The sequence below is a fragment of the Loxodonta africana genome, chromosome 21 (assembly GCF_030014295.1).
Source record: "Loxodonta africana isolate mLoxAfr1 chromosome 21, mLoxAfr1.hap2, whole genome shotgun sequence".
In the NCBI taxonomy this organism is placed as follows: domain Eukaryota; kingdom Metazoa; phylum Chordata; class Mammalia; order Proboscidea; family Elephantidae; genus Loxodonta; species Loxodonta africana.
The window spans coordinates 49,955,083-49,973,444 of NC_087362.1; the positions used below are offsets into that span (position 1 = coordinate 49,955,083).

The 18,362-nt window shown below is 45.0% G+C and overlaps 2 protein-coding genes across 13 annotated transcripts in view; one reads left to right on the plus strand and one right to left on the minus strand.

Moving 5' to 3' along the window:
• The window catches only part of CTCF (CCCTC-binding factor), a 44,150-nt gene extending 37,917 nt beyond the window's left edge, over positions 1-6,233 (minus strand). The window contains exons 1-2 of one of the 3 annotated variants that reach the window (XM_023556566.2): positions 4,150-6,233; positions 2,788-2,899 (exon numbers count right to left, since the gene is read on the minus strand). The gene's annotated coding sequence lies outside the window, so the exon portion shown is untranslated. The remainder of the gene's footprint in view (positions 1-2,787; positions 2,900-4,149) is intronic. The other 2 variants (XM_023556568.2, XM_023556569.2) reach the window with 2 other exon arrangements.
• Positions 6,234-8,549: 2,316 nt separating this feature from the next.
• Positions 8,550-18,362, plus strand: part of AGRP (agouti related neuropeptide) — a 155,546-nt gene continuing 145,733 nt past the window's right edge. For 8 of the 10 annotated variants that reach the window (XR_010318873.1, XR_010318870.1, XR_010318872.1 and 5 more), the window contains exon 1: positions 9,596-17,464. The gene's annotated coding sequence lies outside the window, so the exon portion shown is untranslated. Of the gene's footprint in view, positions 8,632-9,595; positions 17,465-18,362 lie in introns of those variants that run through there. The other 2 variants (XR_010318868.1, XR_010318875.1) reach the window with 2 other exon arrangements.

Sequence of the window (18,362 nt, forward strand, 5' to 3'; positions counted from 1 at the left end):
CCCCCAACAATACTTGAGGGCAAAAATACTTGTCATAGCCTATATAATGCTACAAATTTGTGCTTCCCAAAAACGTGCTGGAATCCTAAACCAGTGGATATATTCATTTGCTAGGGGTTTTGTTAGGTTAATAAGGCTGTATCAGTGTAGGATATGTCTCAAACCTAATCACTTCTGACATATAAAAAGAGCAGATTAGGCATAGAAGCAACACAACACAAACAGAGGAAAAAAAGATGTCATGTGGAGATCACCAAGGAACCCAGGAGCGAGGGGCTCTAGAAGCTGAGACAAGGATTTTCTCTCACAGCCAATAGACAGCCTTCCCATAGAGCTGGTGCCCTGAATTCGGACTTTTAGCCCTCTAAATGGTGAGAACATACATCCTGTTTATTAAAGCTACCCGCTTGTGATTATTTCTGTTAGAACAGCACCAAGAAAGTAACAGTCTACAACAAGGTAGATATGTCATTTTACAAATGAGAAAAGGCAGACCTGAGAAGTCACACCTGTGGCCATACAGCTATTAAGCTGCACAGCTAGGCCTTCCTCCCTATGAAGTTAGCTTTATGAAATAATTTAGTCTTTGTCCTTGGTTCCCGAGAGGTACATCTAAAACCTTGGAAATCCCCCAGTGATGGAAATGTCTTTGACAAGGCCGCCACACCACACCTGAAGATTTATGCTAGTGAAGTGACTCAGAGGGGGCTAGCCAGGACAAAGAGATCACCTCACAACATCAGCCAACCTCAAGGAGGAGGCAGGGGGTGGATGGGCATGACGCAATCGACTGTGCCTATATAATGAGGCCGCAATAAAGGCTCTGGAATGGAAGCTCCATGGGCTTTCTGGTTAGTGAAAGACATCCATCCATGCAGGAGAGTAGCACAACCCTTTTTGGGACACGAAAGCTCCATGTTGGGAAACTGGTTGTGAGCTGTATCCTTTTTGCTGTAATAATAATTGTACATTAGTGCTTTCCTGAGTTCCATGAGTCATTCTAGCAAATTATCAAACCTGAGGGAGTACTAGGAGACAGCAAGCCAGAACTGAGAGAGCTAGGAACTTATGAGCTTATGGCTGGTATTCTGACAGGGGAGAAAGAGCGCTCCAGATTTGTACCCACAGGTCAGAAGCGAGGGTGTCATGGGGACTCCCAAGCTTGTGGCTGGCAGCTGAAGTCTTCAGCAGACTTAGCAGTCTGGAGGACTGTGCCCCTTAGCTTGTAGGAGCTGACGTACCTCCATGTGGTTAGGGTCAGAGGAAGAAGTGCTGCATGTGCAGCTGCTGTCAGAACAGAAGGAGCAGAGAACTGGGATTTGAACTGATAGCACTGCACTCCCTTAATAGGATCAAAATCAAATTCGCGTTTTATGCTTCTTTAGTATGTCCTGTTACACCTAGATCAAGTTCTTCTCTAGAAAGCCTCTCCCAACGCCTCAGCTACTCCAACTGACCAACCCTCCCTGCACCCTGAACACTCTTCTATCAGAGCAGTAGTAACACTTATCACACTCAAGAGCCTCAGGAGAAGCATCCTCTTCCTACTCATTTTGAAACCCGAACATTAATGTAGTACCTGGAGCCCTGGTGGCGCAGTGGTTAAGAGCTTGCCTGCTAACCAAAAAGTCAGCAGTTCAAATCTACCAGCCACTCCTTGGAAACCCCATGGGGCAGTTCTACTCTGTCCTATAGGGTTGCTTTGAGTCGGAATCGACCTGACTGCAATAGGTTTGTTTCTCGTTTGGCACATAATAGAAAGGCAAGTGTTCAAAATATGGAATGGGCACATTACAAGTGTTCCACAGATATTGCAGATACAGCACAGACACATCTGGGTTGATCCAATTCACATCGTTTCAGAGATAGTCAGGCTTCAGGATATTTAGAACCAAATAGGTTCAAATACAAAACTTGGATTCAAAGTTCAGGCATTATCAATATAGAAAACGTAAGAGTCACTTTACATTAAGAAATAAAAAAGAACAGTATATTAGTAACAAAACTTAGTAATTATAAAATACACAAAACAGTTCAGAAGGGTTTTTTGTTGTTGTTGTTGTTGTTTTTTTAAAAGAAGAGTTGCTTTTGCAGGATTATCTTTGGGATTGGCCATTTTATGACAACTCTGAGTTGGAGGGGATGAGGGGGCAACTGGAAAAATCAATATAAATTTTAATTCTGCTAGAGTTACTGAGGCATTCTAAATGTCTGGAATCCTGAAAGGGTAGTGGGAAAACTCCAAATTTATAGCCAGCAGGTCAGAGTAAGGGTGTCGCAGGGACTCAGGGTATGAATTTTTAATTCTGCTTGGGTTACTAAGACACTTCCAAAATTCCATTTCAATGGATTTACAGTTTTAGACCTATGATTTTGATCACTGCTTCCTCTTTTCTCTTAAGTTATAATTCATTGGAATGGGCCTGATGACAGTATTTCTATGACTTGGTCCAGTCATCTAAAACTGTCTACCAATCTGACCTGAGCTCTTGCCCATGTGAGGCTTATGGAGGACCATGCATGCAAGCAAGTCCCTTTAATACAATCTAATGTCCATATTCCACGGTAGGCAGGAGATAAAGTAAGGGGCTGGACCGTAGAGCTGCTCTATGGCTCAAATGTATCACCTCTCAAATGTTTCCACTGAAACACCTATTTAAAGACCACTTTCCAGCCCAAGCACTCATGCCCCATTTCGTTGAAGACGTGTGTTATCGCAGTCAAAGTTTACATGCTATTCCAAAAATATACATTTGTTTCAATATAAAAATACTTTAAATTACTTACCGGTTAAATATTTAACTCACCGCCCCCTCACTGAGCATAACTGAAGCTCCAAGAAGATGGATCATGTTTATCTTGTGGCTTCAAGTACCCCGGAATTATAACACCTTGTACCCTAAGAGTATTCATATCCCAGTTTCAGAAACAGGGATCTAAAAAATTAAGCTAGCTATAACACTTCAAAGCGACCAACATGTTTCTATGATCCCATTCCCTAAACAATTAAGGCTACCTTTCTCAGTAGCTTTTCAAATCAGTATTATTTCTCTTTTCAGCAGCTTATTATTACGCACTTGTGTCAACACTCCTGCAAGAATCTTCAGGGCACAAGTTATTTCTGGGGCGACAGAATACTAACGCACAGACCTTGTCCCTTCCGCCTAGCGAGGCACCAAGCTGTCCATTTTAGAAAACAGAGGTTTGGACAATAGTAGAGTTTGCACTCCATTTCCATCTTCCTCTATTTGCTCCAGGCAGTTTGTAAGAAAAATCTTAGTAGTCCCTTATGATTCATTCACGTAAGCTTATCTAAGCTCAGCATTTGTTATTCCCACCTCTATAATCCTTGTTACCATCACATAAGTGCAATTAAATTATAAAAAAGATATGCTCTCTGGTACCATGAGAAGAGATAATCATTTTTACACCAGACCCCTCTCTCACTGTTTACAAGAACTCAAAGCCCAGTAAGATTATAGCAGACCCCGACATTTATGAGCGGCCTGTTTTGAGTTCCCTATCATGTCCATTAGATTGTACAGCAGAAAGTGTAGGCTAAAGTAAACTAAAAAGTTTAAGTGATCCTTTCAAATGCTTTAAAAAAATTTCCGAAAATGACTGTCAGATTCTGACGCAAACACGGGTTATCACCTAGGCTAACTCAAATTAAGACAATTTTTATCCAGGATACTAGCTTCCTCAAGAACAGGATTTCATCTGTTCCTCATCAAAATTACAACTGCCACAGGCCATGGACTTTTGAGGTCATGTGCCAATAGTCAAAATACACATTCTAAGAGTTTATAAAGGAGCCATGACTTCCTGAGATCTTCTATGTACGTGCTCAGGACGGTACTAAATGTTTTAACACATTCTCATTAACCCTAATAATAGCCTGAGACTGGTAATATTGTTTTCTCACAAATGAGAGATGTTGGAATAGAGAGATTAAGTAACTTGCCCAACGTCACCCCATTAGTACATGACAGTGCTGAGTTTCAAATCAAGAACTCTCTCACTCTAAAGCTCTCAATCACCTGCCATCCTGTGTCTCCTATACCCAAGAATTATCTAGCAAAGCCTCCCAACTTTAACAGAATAATGGTCCTTTCATTTTTAAGACAAAGAAATGGAAATAGCATTTACCTCTCCGTGGCTGCAAAGTCTGTTTGAGGAGGGTAAGAACACAGCTCTCAGCCCCTGGTCAGCAACCTGCTGACTAGCGCATCTTGTTCTTTGGCCCCAGATTCGTGATCATTCTAAAATAGAAGTGCAAATCATTTTTTTCTCTTTAAAGTGTCTTTTTTTTTCTTAACTGTGGTAAGCATATATACTATAAGACGTTTCCACTTCAACATTTTTTATACGTACAATTCAGTGACATTAGTTACATTCATCATGTTGTACAACTATCACCACTATCCATTTCCAAAATTTTCTCTCACCCTTACCAGAAGCTCAGTGAAGCACAGATCATTTTATGAATCACTAAATATATAAATCCATATATAGTAGGAGAAGCAAAATGAGAGCAAACTGAAGACTGATCAAATTGGGAAAGAAACAATGTATCTGTTATAACATCAGTAACTAATTGAGCCAATCCATAAAGTTCCATCAAGTAACAAAATGTTCACTTCATTTTTTTTAGACATTTGCAGAATAAAGGACTGAAGATTTGTGATTATCAAAGGAGTACCCATTGTAACCTTAATAGCACATGGATATACATTCAAACTACCAAAAAAAAAGGGAATTCTTATAGATGCAGTGACAGTTCTTTAACAGTTTATTTCCTTATCTTCAGCAACTAGTGGTCTTAGTGATTTAAAAAGGCAGCATACCATAAGTAAGGCCCGCACTTTTCAGTTTAATAAGATAACCTAAAGGGGGAAGCTTTCACAAACGTCTGAAAATCTTAGAAATACAGCAATGAAATACATATTTTTAGTCAAATAAGGGAACACCTAGTTAGCTGACATTTTTTTCTCTCTAAAATACAAAGAAATGAATTGTCAAGATTCAAGCAATGGTAGAGTGAAACTTACCTCTGTAGGGGAAAAGAAAATCTCAAGTTAAATAAAAAAGATAAATTTGAATTAAGAACTTCCAAAGAATTTGGCATATGAGGAACATCTCTGAGGGAATCCCTTTCATAATTAAGCAAAGCGCATAGAACTAAATTGATGCAATACTAAGATGAAGTTAAAACAAAAAAGTCCCCTCTTTTGTTGACTGAGAGGCAATTGCTTGAGAGGCAATTTATAGCAATACAAAGAGAAGATCAGTGTGTTTAGCCCAAGAAGCATTTTGGTACTAGACTCCATATATTGTCACTAGCATGTCTCTACCAAAAAAAAAAAACAACAAAATTTTGCTGTTGAGTTGATTCTGACTTGTAGCAACCTTACAGGACAGAGCAGAACTGCCCCACAGAGTTTTCAAGAACTGCCTGGTGGATTCAAACTGATGACCTTTTGGTTAGCAGCTGTAGCACTGAACCACTATGCCACCAGGGTTTCCTGAGAATGGTATTTTATGCTCCTGAAAGTTCTAACAGTGACCAAAAATGAGGCTCAACTGAGGAAAATATATTGCCACGCTTGGGCTGTAAGCTAGCAATCTATTAGCAAAACCAAACTTTTGCACTCACATACTACGTCACTGACAAAACGCACAAAGATACTACCAGGGAAGGTCTGAAGATGGTGACTAAAGAAAGTTTAAAGAGGGGTAACTAAATATCTGTCTATACGGGAGCTATGAGCCCAAATTGACTCGATGGCAATGGGTTTGAGTTTTTTTGGGGAAAGTAATATGAAGAGGGCTCTGGTTGGTTAAAGCACTTGGCTGCTAAGCATAGGTTGGCAGTTCAAACCCATCAGCTGCTCTGGGGGAGAAAGATGTAGCAGTCTGCTTCTGTGAGGATTACAACCTTGGAAACTCTATGGAGCAGTTCTACTCTGTCCTATGGGGTCGTTATGAGTTGGAAACATAGCAGCAGTGGGTTTGGTTTTTGCTTTAAAGTAATGTGGAGCCCTGGTGGCGCAGTGGCTGCTAACCGAAAAGTCAGCAGCTTGAACCCACCATGTTCTCGCAGAAGAAAAGACCTGGTGATCCGCTCCCATAAAGATTACAGACTAGGAAAACTAACGGGGCAGTTCTACTCTTATTATATAGGGTTGCTTATGAGTCGGAATCCACTCAACTGCAATGGGTAAAGTAATATTCTCTAAAAAAAAAAAAAAAAAAAAAATACGGTATGCAAAGTTACACATTCAATTGAGAACCATGGTCTTCAAGTTATACGTTATTTACCATTATTGTTCTTTCTAAACCTGTATATTCTTTTTCAATGTCTTAAACTGTGACAAATCTTAGTTGTTTGAAAAGAGATTTAATTTTTGGCAAAACAGTCTGAAGTCACTTGAACCCAAAATAAATAAGGTAGAAAAATGGCCAAGTTACATTTCTGATTTTTAAAAAATGAGATGCAGCTATTAAGTAACGAACTTGATGTAGATTGGCTTCGATGCCAGCAGCATTCCTGAAGAAAGAAACCTTGCTCTTGTGGTGACTTTCTGCCAGCAGGCATTTCTGTCCAAAGCTCTGCCACAGCACTCCTCCCTAGGGCCCCAGTCAGCCACAGGTGGCCTCTGCCACACCCAAGGAACTCCCCAAACCATGAGAGAAGTCCCAGGTGGATACCCTCATTTTTGTATGTCCTTTAAAACAAAAACTGAACACTCAATTCTTAGAATTTGGATGGCCCTTAAGGGTAACTTTTACAGGTCCTAAGTTTTCTTATGTAGGTTAAATGGATTCCTATGGGTAACTTTTACAACTGCTCTTAAGTAAGCAATATTTTTTTACATAGGCAGACATTCCTGTTGTAACCTTCCTCATACTACTGATTTAAATAGTAAATTCCTTTGGGTTACCTCATATTCTCAATTTATTCTCTCTGTAGATTTAGTTTTCCAATAAAAACAGAGCATCAAGAATCTCAAAGGATGACAACTGTGTGGACAAGGTGCATGGTTTATACCATTTACACCATTAAGACAGTATAAATGTGTAAGATCAGGAAGACGATGACTGCACACGGGACAACCGAAGAGAGGAGCAAAGTGTGGTCTGCGCGGTGGAGCAGAACGCTAATCTAGGAATGCTTTACTCCTGGGTCAACTAAAGACTTTGTGGATTTTAATTTTTTTTTACCCATATGCAGAGCTCATTTTAATAAAATAAGCCATAGGCCCTCACAGTTTCAAAGAAAAATAAAACCGAGAACCATAAAACACAAAAAATTGTACAAATGGATTAAGACATTAGACACTTAGAGGTGGTTCTATTCCCGAGTCCAACACTCCACCAAAATTATTGGCACGTAGTTACTTAGCGTTGATTTTATTGAGAGGCAGGACCATTTTCTATGGTTGTAAAAAGAGATGCTGAAATACTCTTCTACTGAGGCAGACTGCTGCAAAACCTACAGATTAAGATTACATACAGTGGACCCAATGAATTTGTTTAGCACCGGCCTGTTTTAATTTCCTCATAAGCTTAACAGTTTTTCTTCCTAATAAAAAAAAGTTAATCTAGACTTTCTTCTCTCCAAAGTCACCCAAGTTAATACATCAGCTGCTGCACAGCACTATAGTAAGTTACTAAAATAAAAAAAAACGCAAAAAGAGAAAACATAGGTTGTTCAACAGGAAGTTTTGAAAGATGCAAGACTTAAAAACAAAGTAAGTTTAAATACATGCCCTGTTGAATTTCTTTTTCCGCCCACAGGGACGCGGAATTTTAGCTTTCCTAATTGATCTAAACTCAAAGCAAGCATGAAAACACATATATGTGTATGTTTACTTAATGCCGATCTCAGAGCTACAAAAAGTTAACTACTAACAGGCATAGATATTTATAAACCATCTGCACCGAGTGACCCAGGATTCAATTACAACATCAACCCTCATATTTCAGCGTATGGGCAAATTACCAGTCCAGTCAAGAATAAATTCATTCTGCTCTACTGGCGCTTTAGATCGAGTTGCACAATCCCAGGACAGAACTGCTTTCGCCCAGCCCTAGAGCATCAGGTACTAAGTGGTGTACAGTAAATTAACATCAAGACATTTTAAAGCGGGAGCCAAACTTAGGGGTTGCTTGAACTTAGCCCGTACTCCGAATTCAGGAATTTGTCACTGTCACTTGAGATCAGAGTGAAATTAAGTTCCAATCCCTTTGAGATCTCTTAGCGCACAAAGTCAGGCTGCTATCACTCTAAGGAGCTATTTGGTGCGGAACTCGCGCGCGTCTTTTCCAGCCACCATGGGGCCGCACCCGCTGAGTCGCGCGAGGAGCCCCGGCGCGAGTTTGGGGGCTCAGCGGGGCTCAGCGGGGGCGGCGAGCGCGCGTCCCCCCGCCCGCTCAGGCGGCGTTGAGGCGCGAGCAGCTCAGCCAGCCTTGCAGAGGGAGCTCTCGGCAGCGCTGGGGCCCCTCTGCTCGCAGCCGCAGCAGCGCCGCCTGCGCCACTCGGCGGAGACGGAGACAAGCGGCGACGGCGTGCAGACTGGGAGCGACCGCCCAGCAGCCAAGCGGCGGGGGACGCACACAGGCGGCCCGGTAGGCTCCGGGGACCCGGCGGGCGGAAGGATGGGCAACCCGGAACGCGTCGGCCAGGGTCTGACACCCATACTGGACGGAGATCCGACTGCGCGCATGGTGGTAGCGGTCCGGACCCTTGGGCGAGGCGGTTGCGGAAGCCAGGGCGAAGAGGTCGCTTCTCGGTTGGGGCCACCCGTCGCGGGAGGGGCGGAGGACACAGGGCGGGCCGCGGCCGGGCAATCGGCCGGGCCAAGAGCCGGCCTCGAGGGCAGAGACAAAGGAAGGAAAATGGAGTCGCCGGGCGCGCGGGCCTCGGTCGCCGCCACCGCCCGAGGCCTATCGCGCCGCCAGGAGGGAGGCCCAGCGGGCGGGCGAGGGGGGGCAGGCCGGGCCGCGGCGACGGGCAATGGCGGCGGCCGCGCCGCAGCAGGGACGGTAGAGGGAGACAAACACCCCCCGGCGGCGGCGCTGGCGCCGGGCTGCAGCCAGCGCCGACCGGAGCGGCCCCATCGTGACACCTAGAGGCGGCCCGCGAAACCTCCTCCACCCCGGGCCCCCTTACCTCCGCGCCACACCCCCCGCGGCGCCCGCTCCGCCGCCGCTCCGCCGCTCCGGCCACCCGGCGTCCCCGGCCAGCTCCGCGCGTCTGCACCGGCCACCGCCACCGTCGCTGCCGCCAAAGAAGCAGCTCCGCGCACGGTTTAATCGCTCCACAGGCTCGGACACAAAATGGCGGCGGCGCGGTGAAGTGCGCCTGCGTCGGCGCTGCCGGGGCCGCGGGTGCTGATAAGGGAAGGGACGGGTGGGGGGGCCGGCCGGGCGGCGAGTGGAAGGCGGGGGAGGAAAGGTGAGGGGAGGGGTTGGCGCGGGGCAGCATGGGAGGCGGCCCCGGGCGCCAACTTTCAAAACCCGGCGCGATGGCGTCACGGGACGCGCCCGGAGTCGCGTCACGCCGCACGCGCCCTCCCGCGCCCTCGCCCGTCACGCGTGGGCCCTGCGGGCGTCGTGGCATCCGGGTCCTGCTGGGCGGGGCTTTTTGGGGCCCAGGCCGCAACTTTTGGGCTGTCCCGGGTCCCCGGCGCTCTTGACCTGGTTTCCTGGCTGCAGCCTCCAGCACCCGGAACCCCGGGAGATTTGCGGGGGCGGGGAAGGGAAAGCTGTAGGAAGCGCGCGCGAGGCCGAACCGTGAGGCTGAGGCGGCTCCTGGGCCCAGCCCCGCCCCAGTCCCCGCCTAGCCGGGCCGAACCCGGCCTCCGAACGCCGTGTCGTGGGCTGCCACGGAGAAAGGCTCAGCTTGTCCCAGCGCGCTCCCATCTCCCCAGCCTGGATCCAGCACCTGAAAACGGCGAAGGAGGGCTGTCCTTGCCCAGCGACATTTGGTTTACTTTTTCCGCCCTAGAGGAGGGCCTCCTGAAACCAGGTGCGAGAGAGGAGGGTGAAGACCTCCACTCGGTGACCCACAGCCCACCTCAGCCCAGAGAGGCCAGCTTAAGACCAGACTTGAGGATTTTACAAGACCAGAGCGGTCCGTCTTTTGCTGAAAGGATATTTTGTGTATTCGGTGCAGTGTAATTTTGTATTTTAAAACGTGGATTTCTGTCTTTGCCTATGAGCTTCTAAGTTGTCTGTGGGCGGAGTCCTTCAGCACTGAATAGTGTGGCCGCCTCCCCTTTCCCCAGCTTGCACTTGTGGACCTTAAGCGGCCAGCGAAAATGTTGACTGAGGACTGCATGGAAGGTGTTCTGGTGTCTTCGTGAGAAGATCCCTTTAGTGCTTCTGAGAATCTGACTCAGGACTGTATTGTCAACCCCCTTACCTAGATATCACGGATAACAAATGGACTCAGCGTCAAGGGGGCAGCATTTGCTCCACTCAGTCGATTGTTCCGTTATGATAATACCGGCCCAGTATTGACAAGTCCTCTGGTTTCTTTCAAGAGACCCAGGCATATGGTTTTTTAAGTATAATTCTCCAGGTTTTCAGATGGTCATGGTGGTGCATTGGTTAAGCTCTGGGCTGCTACCGGAACTGCCAGCTGCTCTGCAGCAGAAAAGACCTGGCCTCTCCAGTAAAGACTTCACCTAGAAAACCCTTTGGGGCAGTTCTGCCCTGTCCTGTAGGGTGCTATGAATTGTAATCAGATCGATGGCAAACAACTAAAGTAGATGTTTTTAAACTACATGATATTAAAGCACAGATCTGAGCTGTCAATTTCTGGTCTCTGACTTCAAGATCATCTCGGGCACTCCAGTATTTAGAGATAGGTTAATGGAGGACACAGAGTGATCAACCAGGAAGGTAGAAGGAAATCCAAGATAGTGTTGAGTTGTGGAATCCAAAGGCAGAGAGGGTTTCAGGAAGGAGAGGAATGGTCAGTTGTGTTCAGTGTTACTGAGAGGTCTGGTAAACTTGGGCCAGAGATATGGCTAATGAATTGGTCACCTTGGAGGTCACTGGAGGATATTGATGGCCTTGGCTAGATTAGCTTTGGTAAATTGGAAGGTGGACCTGACTAAAGTGGGTTGAAAAGTGAATGGGAAAGTGAAGAAATGGAGACAGCACATATAAGCAACTTAAGACAAGTTTTTTTGTCAAAGGGAACAGAGAAATTTGGGGATAACTGTAGAAGGACATGGGCCAAGGGAGAGAATGCTTTAATAGATAGTAGAGTTCTAGAGTGTGATTGTGTGCTGTGGAGAGGGTGATGGTGATGGGTGGTGCAGAAAAGAGAAGATTTGACAGTAGGAGTGAAATCCATGAAAGATATGAGCAAACAGGGTTCATAGCACCTGAAGAGGATTGACCTTGGATAGGAACAAGGATGCTTTTACCATGATAATAAGGTGACAAAAGTGAAGAGGCTTGCCAGTGCAGGGGAGAGGGAAAGCAAGTTTACTGTGTAAACCTAGCAGGACTGCCTTGGCATTGGGTACCGATTTGAGGTTTGTGATCATGAGTTTAAAGTTAAACCACTTGACCCAGTTGTGTGGTTTTCCTCCAGCAGCATTCAACTGCTTGAGAACAGGCATGAAGAAAAGAGATATGGTTTTTTAACACAAGTACAGTACCCAGGTACTTGCTTTATGCAATTAGATGCTCTTCTAGAAATGTGTCAAGTCTTTAGAAAATTAACATGTGACTCCTATCTTTCTAGAAACCAAATTATACTATTTGTCTTTTATGTTCACATTAAGACTTAACTATAATGAAAAGACAAACTTAGAGAAAAATTACCGGGTAACTCTGGGATATTTGCATTTTGCATTTCTTCAGCCCCCCGCACCCCCACCCCAAATAGTTCCTGGTATAATTAGGAATAGCAAAGCTGACTTCCTCTAAATTGTTAGCTTCTTTTTTTTTTTTTTTTATTAACTTTTATTGAGCTTCAAGTGATCGTTTATAAATCAAGTCAGTCTGTCACATATAAGTTCATATACATCTTACTCCTTACTCCCACTTGCTCTCCCCCTAATGAGTCAGCCCGTTAGCTTCTTTTGGGCATCATTAATAATCTATTCACTATCTTTTAGAACTTTATCTCAAACCATTATTATCTTCCTATCTTTAAGAGTAAGCTACATCCACATTGTATGTTAGTTTGTTGTAGACAGCATATAGTTGGGTCTTTTTTTTTTTTTTTTAATCCACTGTCAATTTCTGTTTAATTGGTGAATTTGGGCTTTTTTATTTAGTGTAATTGTTGATATGTTAGAGCTTAAGTCTTCCATTTTGTTTTTTGTTTCCTGTTCCTTGTTTTCTGTTTTATTTTTCCTATCTTTCTGTGGGTTGCTAAAACATTTTTTAGACTTGCATTTTAATTTACATATAGTGCTTGGAGTGCATCTCTTTGTATAATTACAGGAACATCTTCTAAACTTTTAGTGTGAGCAAATATAAGATGATGTATTCAGGGGGAAGAATGTCAACTGTATTTACAACTACATGACCTGTGAGTTACCAGTTAGAAGCAAGAAATGGGGTCCAAGTGGCCTTGGAGTCTGCTTTCTGAAGACAAAGACTCCATTGGCCACTGTGGCACAAGGATGAGAAAATGCTGAGGATCACTAGGAAGGAACCAAAGGAAATGCTTTCTTCTTGTAGGAAGTCATGGTGTGTCTTACTTCGTGGTATTAGCTACATGGGGATCTCTAGATGGGAAACTCCAGAGATCTGGTTACTTATTTAACTTAAATGTTTAATATTACCAGCTCTGGATGCTGGAGTCATTGTTCTGGATTCAGGTCCTGTCTTGGTGCCTTGTTAGCTTTGTAGTGTCAGGTGAATTATTAACTACCCAGCTGTAGGTTTCTCCTCTAAAATAGCATGATAATTGTACAACTTCACGTAATGGTAAGGATTAAATGAGAAAATGCAAGTAAAGCTTTTGGCATAGTTCTAGGCACCAGTAATCATACAGTAATGTAAACTGTTATAATTTATTTTATTTTTGTGCTTCCATTACCTACTTTTCACTCCTAGCTCTGCCTTCTGATTGAACATAGGCTTTCTAGGTTTATTAGTAGAATCAGTTAAGTTACTGACTAGGGTTTCTCTGACCTGGTGCCTCTTCTTTCTGGGAAAGGCATACTTGGTGCTATGATTCTCAGAGATCTCTTGCCAAGATCTTCCTTGGCTCCCACTGTTGCCCTCTTTAAAGCTTGCAATAATTATGATCATTTATATGTTTTGAACTGTTTAAGCAAGATAATTGATAAATGAAGGATGTGTTTATTTTCTACATAACAATGGGGTAAGGCCTAAAGTTAGACCTGAACGCTCCTGCTGCCTCTGTGCTTATTGGAGGACACGTGTAAGACGTGATCAATTCAGCAATCATTTATTGAGTACATGCTGTGTGCAGCTCCCTCTGCTAGGCATTGGGAATACAAAGAGGGCCCACGGTGTGTTTCCAGACCTTGAACTCAAAGTTTAACTGGTAAAACTGGTAGAAAAAAATGAGAAACCATTAATGTGATTGTTGTTATAATGGAAAGAAATACATTGTTGTGGACTCACAATGTGGACTCAAAAGTCATTCTCCATGGGTGTATCATTGAGCTGCATCTTAAAGGAGCGGAAGGCATTAACAAGGGAGGCAAAGGCATGTCAGGTGAAGGGTCAAAATCAAGGACATTAAAGTGCACAAGAGTTTTGGGAACAGCAAGTCACCCAACACCATTGGACTAGGGTGTAGAGCAGTGATGTAAATAAGACATCTAGAAAACTACCAGTGCTTACCAATATCAGCTGCCAAGGTCAACCCCTTTCTCCTAACATTTTAAAGACATGCCCTTCTATTTCATCTCCTGCTCAGACCGCAGGCATTTTTTTTTCTTATTGATGGGTGCTTTCTTCAGATCGGAAACCCTGGTGGCGTAGTGGTTAAATGCTACGGCTGCTAACCATAAGGGTTGGCAGTTCGAATCCGGCAGGCGCTCCTTGGAAACTCTATGGGGCAGTTCTACCCTGTCCTATAGGGTCGCTATGAGTCGGAATCAACAGCACTGGGTTTGGTTTTTTGGTTTTTCTTCAGATCACTGGGAAAGTCCTATTTCTTTTTATCTTTCAGCTCAAGTTACTGCTCTCTAAAGTCTAAAGGACCCTCTGCTTATTTGGAAGGTAGGTTAATTTTGTCCTATGTGTTCTTACCTGCGTTTTCAATGCAAGGCATGCATTGATAACCCTGTAATCATCCATCTCATCTGTACATTTTTCATTTAGTAAAACACTTTTATGCCTGCCCTTTCAAATGATGCTAACAGCTCCATTTGGTGAGTCAGGCACAGTTTTGTCCTAAACTTAAGAAACGAAGTGACTTGCTCAGGGTTGTCTGGCAACTTGTTGGCAAAACCAGAATGAGTACTCAGGCCTTCCAGCCCCACCCTGCCTTTTCCTGTTCTCCCACTGACTGCACAGAGCTCCTTACTCTGTCAGGTAACCCTTCCATTTTTATAGGCTTCTGTGGATATAGGAAGCTCTGGTGGCACAGTGGTTAAAGTGCTCTGCTGCCAACCAAAAGGTTGGCGGTTTGAACCCACCAGCCACTTGAGAGAAAAATGTGGCAGTCAGCTTCTGTAAAGATTTACAGCCTTGCAAACCCTATAGGGCAGTTCTGCTCTGTCCTGTAGGGTCACTATGAGTCAGAATCAACTTGAGGGCAGTGGGGTTTTCTTTTTTTTTTCCTCTGGATGATGCTTTACCTCAGAGGCTACCTTAGAAGGGGAAGGGGAAGGAAGGCCTATCAGGCGTCCCCTATCCTCTTTTACTCCTCCCAATTTTATGTGATTTGCTTGGGGGAGGGAGGGGAGGGAGGTATCTGCTGCAAAACAAGTTGGAAACTACTGCCTTAACCCAAAGGGAAGACTTTAATGGTGAAAATTTCAGGTACCAGGGCAGGAAGATAGCAGAGGTATTTGAGGGTGAGGTCTTACTCATCTATAAGTATGTCCTGAATTTTTGCCTGGAGCCTTAGTCTACGCTCAAGGGTAGCTAATACCAGAAAGAGACGATGAACCTACTCTCAAGTGCCTTATATTTAGTTGGAAAGACCAGACTAGACCCTGTGAACCTTAGTAGGTGAAAGTCAAGGATGAAGAGGCAAGTGAAGAGGTGTTGACTATATGCTGTAGAATCACTATGAATTGGAATCGACCAGATGGCAACGGGTTGGGTTTTATATGTCCGAGAGGAATGGAGAGGTCAGTGGACATCACAGTCATATGAATTTGAATCTCCAGGGAAGTTATGAGGTGAATCTTAGCACTGGGTGAGTTGGAATAAACCTAACCTCATTCTATTTGTATGAAATATCCAGAACAGACAACTCTATGGAGACAAAGTAGATTAGCAATTGCCTAGGGCTGAGGTGGGGAAATGGAGATTGAGAAGATTGTGGGGTGACGGCTAAGGCATATGGGGTTTCTTTAGGGTTGATGAAAGTGTTCTAAAATTCGTTGTGATGATGCTTGTACAATTCTGAATATACTAAAAGCCATTGAATTGTGTACTTTAAAAGGGTAAATTGCATGCCATGTGAATTATGTCTCAATAAAGCTGTTAAAACAAAAACAAACCTAACCTGGACCAAGCTCAACAAGGAAGGTACCCATCAGCTTCCCCAGACCTGTGTAGGGACTGGTACCTAGTAGAACAGTCAACAGATACTTTTAGATGTATATATGGGTGTGCATAAAGGAAATGGAGCCCTAGTGGTGCAATGGTTAAGAGCTCGAATGTTAACCAAAAGGTCAGCAGTTCGAGTCCACCAGCCCTTCACTGGAAACCCTATGGGACAGTTCTCCTCTGTCCTGTAGGGTTGCTATGAGTTAGAATTGACTCAGTGGCAATGGGTTTGGTTTTATAAGGTAAATAAGCAACTGCAATGGGGTATAATTAGTACTATACTAGGGAAGTGTAGAGGCTTCTGTGACAGGAGCATAGTGGAGGGTCAGCGTCCTGAAGAAATTTGTGATGTCTATGTTGATGTTTGTTGAGTGAGCAGGCATTAGCATGGCCACATGAGGGGTGGGAATAGTGTACCGCAAGTGGCTTAGTGAGACTCGAGTATGGAGTGAGAAGTTAGGTGGCAGAAATGAGGCCATAGACAGGAGCAGATCCAGAAGGGCAAGGGCCTGTAGTAGTAGATTTATGTTTTAGAGATCACTTTGACTGTACCATGGAGGATGAATTGAAGAGGGACAAGGAGCCTGTGAGAAGGCAGTGTCCAGGTAAGAGATCAACGTGTCCTGAACCCAAGTGGTAACAATAGGGATAAAAAAAAAGTGGACAGTTTAGAAACATTCAGATTTAATTGAGAGGATGGCTGATGGCTGGGAGGAGGAGACAGAGGGAAGAGTTAAGGATGAAGTCCAGCTGTATCGCTTGGGTACCTGGGTAGTTGGAAACTCAGGAGCCCTGGAAGAGGAACAGGCTTTGGGAAGATGTTGAGTTCAGCTTTGATTATGTTGAGTTCGAGGTGCCTGGGACATTCAAAAGAAGGTGTCCAGTCAGTAGTTGGATATAGGGATCTGGAGCTGATGAGAGAGCCATATGAATCATCAGCGTACCGCCTGAGCAGGAGAATGGATGAAGTGGTACAGAGAATGTGTTTCAAGAGAGGAGGAAAGGACCTGGAATGGAACCCTGTGGAGTCACCTTTAAGAGGATGCTTGAGGAGGAGGAAAAGGCTCTAAGGAGAATCACAGTAGATGGCTGGAAGCTTATATGTTGATCATAGCAATTCATCTGCTTATTTAGCCGTTGTACGTCAGCATTTACTGAGTGTCAGCCTTGGGCGTATTCAGAGACAAGTGAGACTTGACCCTTGACATCAAACAGACTAGTGGCCACCACCCAATTACAGCCTTCTGAAACAAGAGACCCCTTTTTCACAGGCCAGTGCCAGTCTTATTTTCTAAGCAATAGATTATACTTCCTTAGCAGTTTATCTACAGCACTGGAGTCCTTCCCAAGCTCACCCTCCTGAATCAGACAGGCCTAGAAGAGTGTGCCTTTCTGAGACCTTGGTGCCCAAGCCTGGCAGCCAAACCAAGAGCTCTCTGTCCATGGGGATGGATGGCCTGCACAGGGCATCTCAGGGCTGTCTTGGAGGATGGGGCAAGGGAAAAAGGGAGCCTGTCATATGCTTGGGGCTCAGCAAATTATACCCACACACCAGGCACAGAAACACACAAGGAAGGCACCCCCGCTCTGTGGGTGAGACAAAGAAGCATCCTCTTCCCATGTGCCAACCCATCTGCTTCTTTGCCTTCACAAACATGCTTTTTTCCTTTTTTTTTGTTCTCTGCAGCTTTGAATACACAAGGAAGAAGAGTGGGAGATGGGAGGAAAGGTAAGGTTGGGAGAGGGCAAGAGGAAAGGAAAGGAATAGGGAGGAGGCTCTGGTGACTGCCAAAACAATAAATTGTACCCCGCACTACCTTAGCCTGGGCCCTTTTTTGTCATGCTTGCCTATCAGTTTCCTGGCTGAAGACAATGGCCAGGGCATGGTTGTGGCCTTGATGGACCTAATTGGTAGGGAGCTTCTTGGTGTGTCACAGGCCTTGGAGGCCCACTCCCATCTGTCCCCTTACAGAGGCTGGCACAATCTCCACAGTCAGCTGGTTCGATTTTCCCTGCCCTGGTGCCTTTGGTTTCTGATGTTCTCATCAACCCCCCATCACCTGGTGCAGCAGTCTGCTAACTATCCTGAGTCTGAGGCAGCAGGAACAAATGCCTTCCCAATCTTGCCTGACAGTAGTTAGGGACAGTGTTGTGGAGCAGCTTTGCCCTGTGTAAAGACCTGTGAGAGGCACCTGTAAGGGTGTGTGTGTGTGTTGCGTGTTGTGTTGCGGGGATGTACCGGAGGAAGGACAAGGGTTCTCCTTGCCCTCTACCATCTCACAGGCCTGGGCCTATACCTGGGCATGTCCACCTTGCCTGACTACCAGCCACTGATGGAGAGAAGTCAAGTGGATGTCCTGGGGCTGATCTACACTGCTCTGAGCTAGGTAGGCTTGAAGGGGCAAAGGCCTGAGTATCCTTCCCCTTTTTGTCTTGACCTTGATGGTCCTTCACCTGTACCTGGCTATGCTTACAGTGCCCTAAATCTAGCTCCTGTCCACCCTGACTCACAGCTGCCCTCAGCTAGAACTGAATGCCAGGCTGTGGATTCAGGACCCTCCTTGGAGAGGACAGAGAGTTAGGGGCTTTGTCCTTCCCCAGCATTGGAGAATGGGGATGTAGGGCCA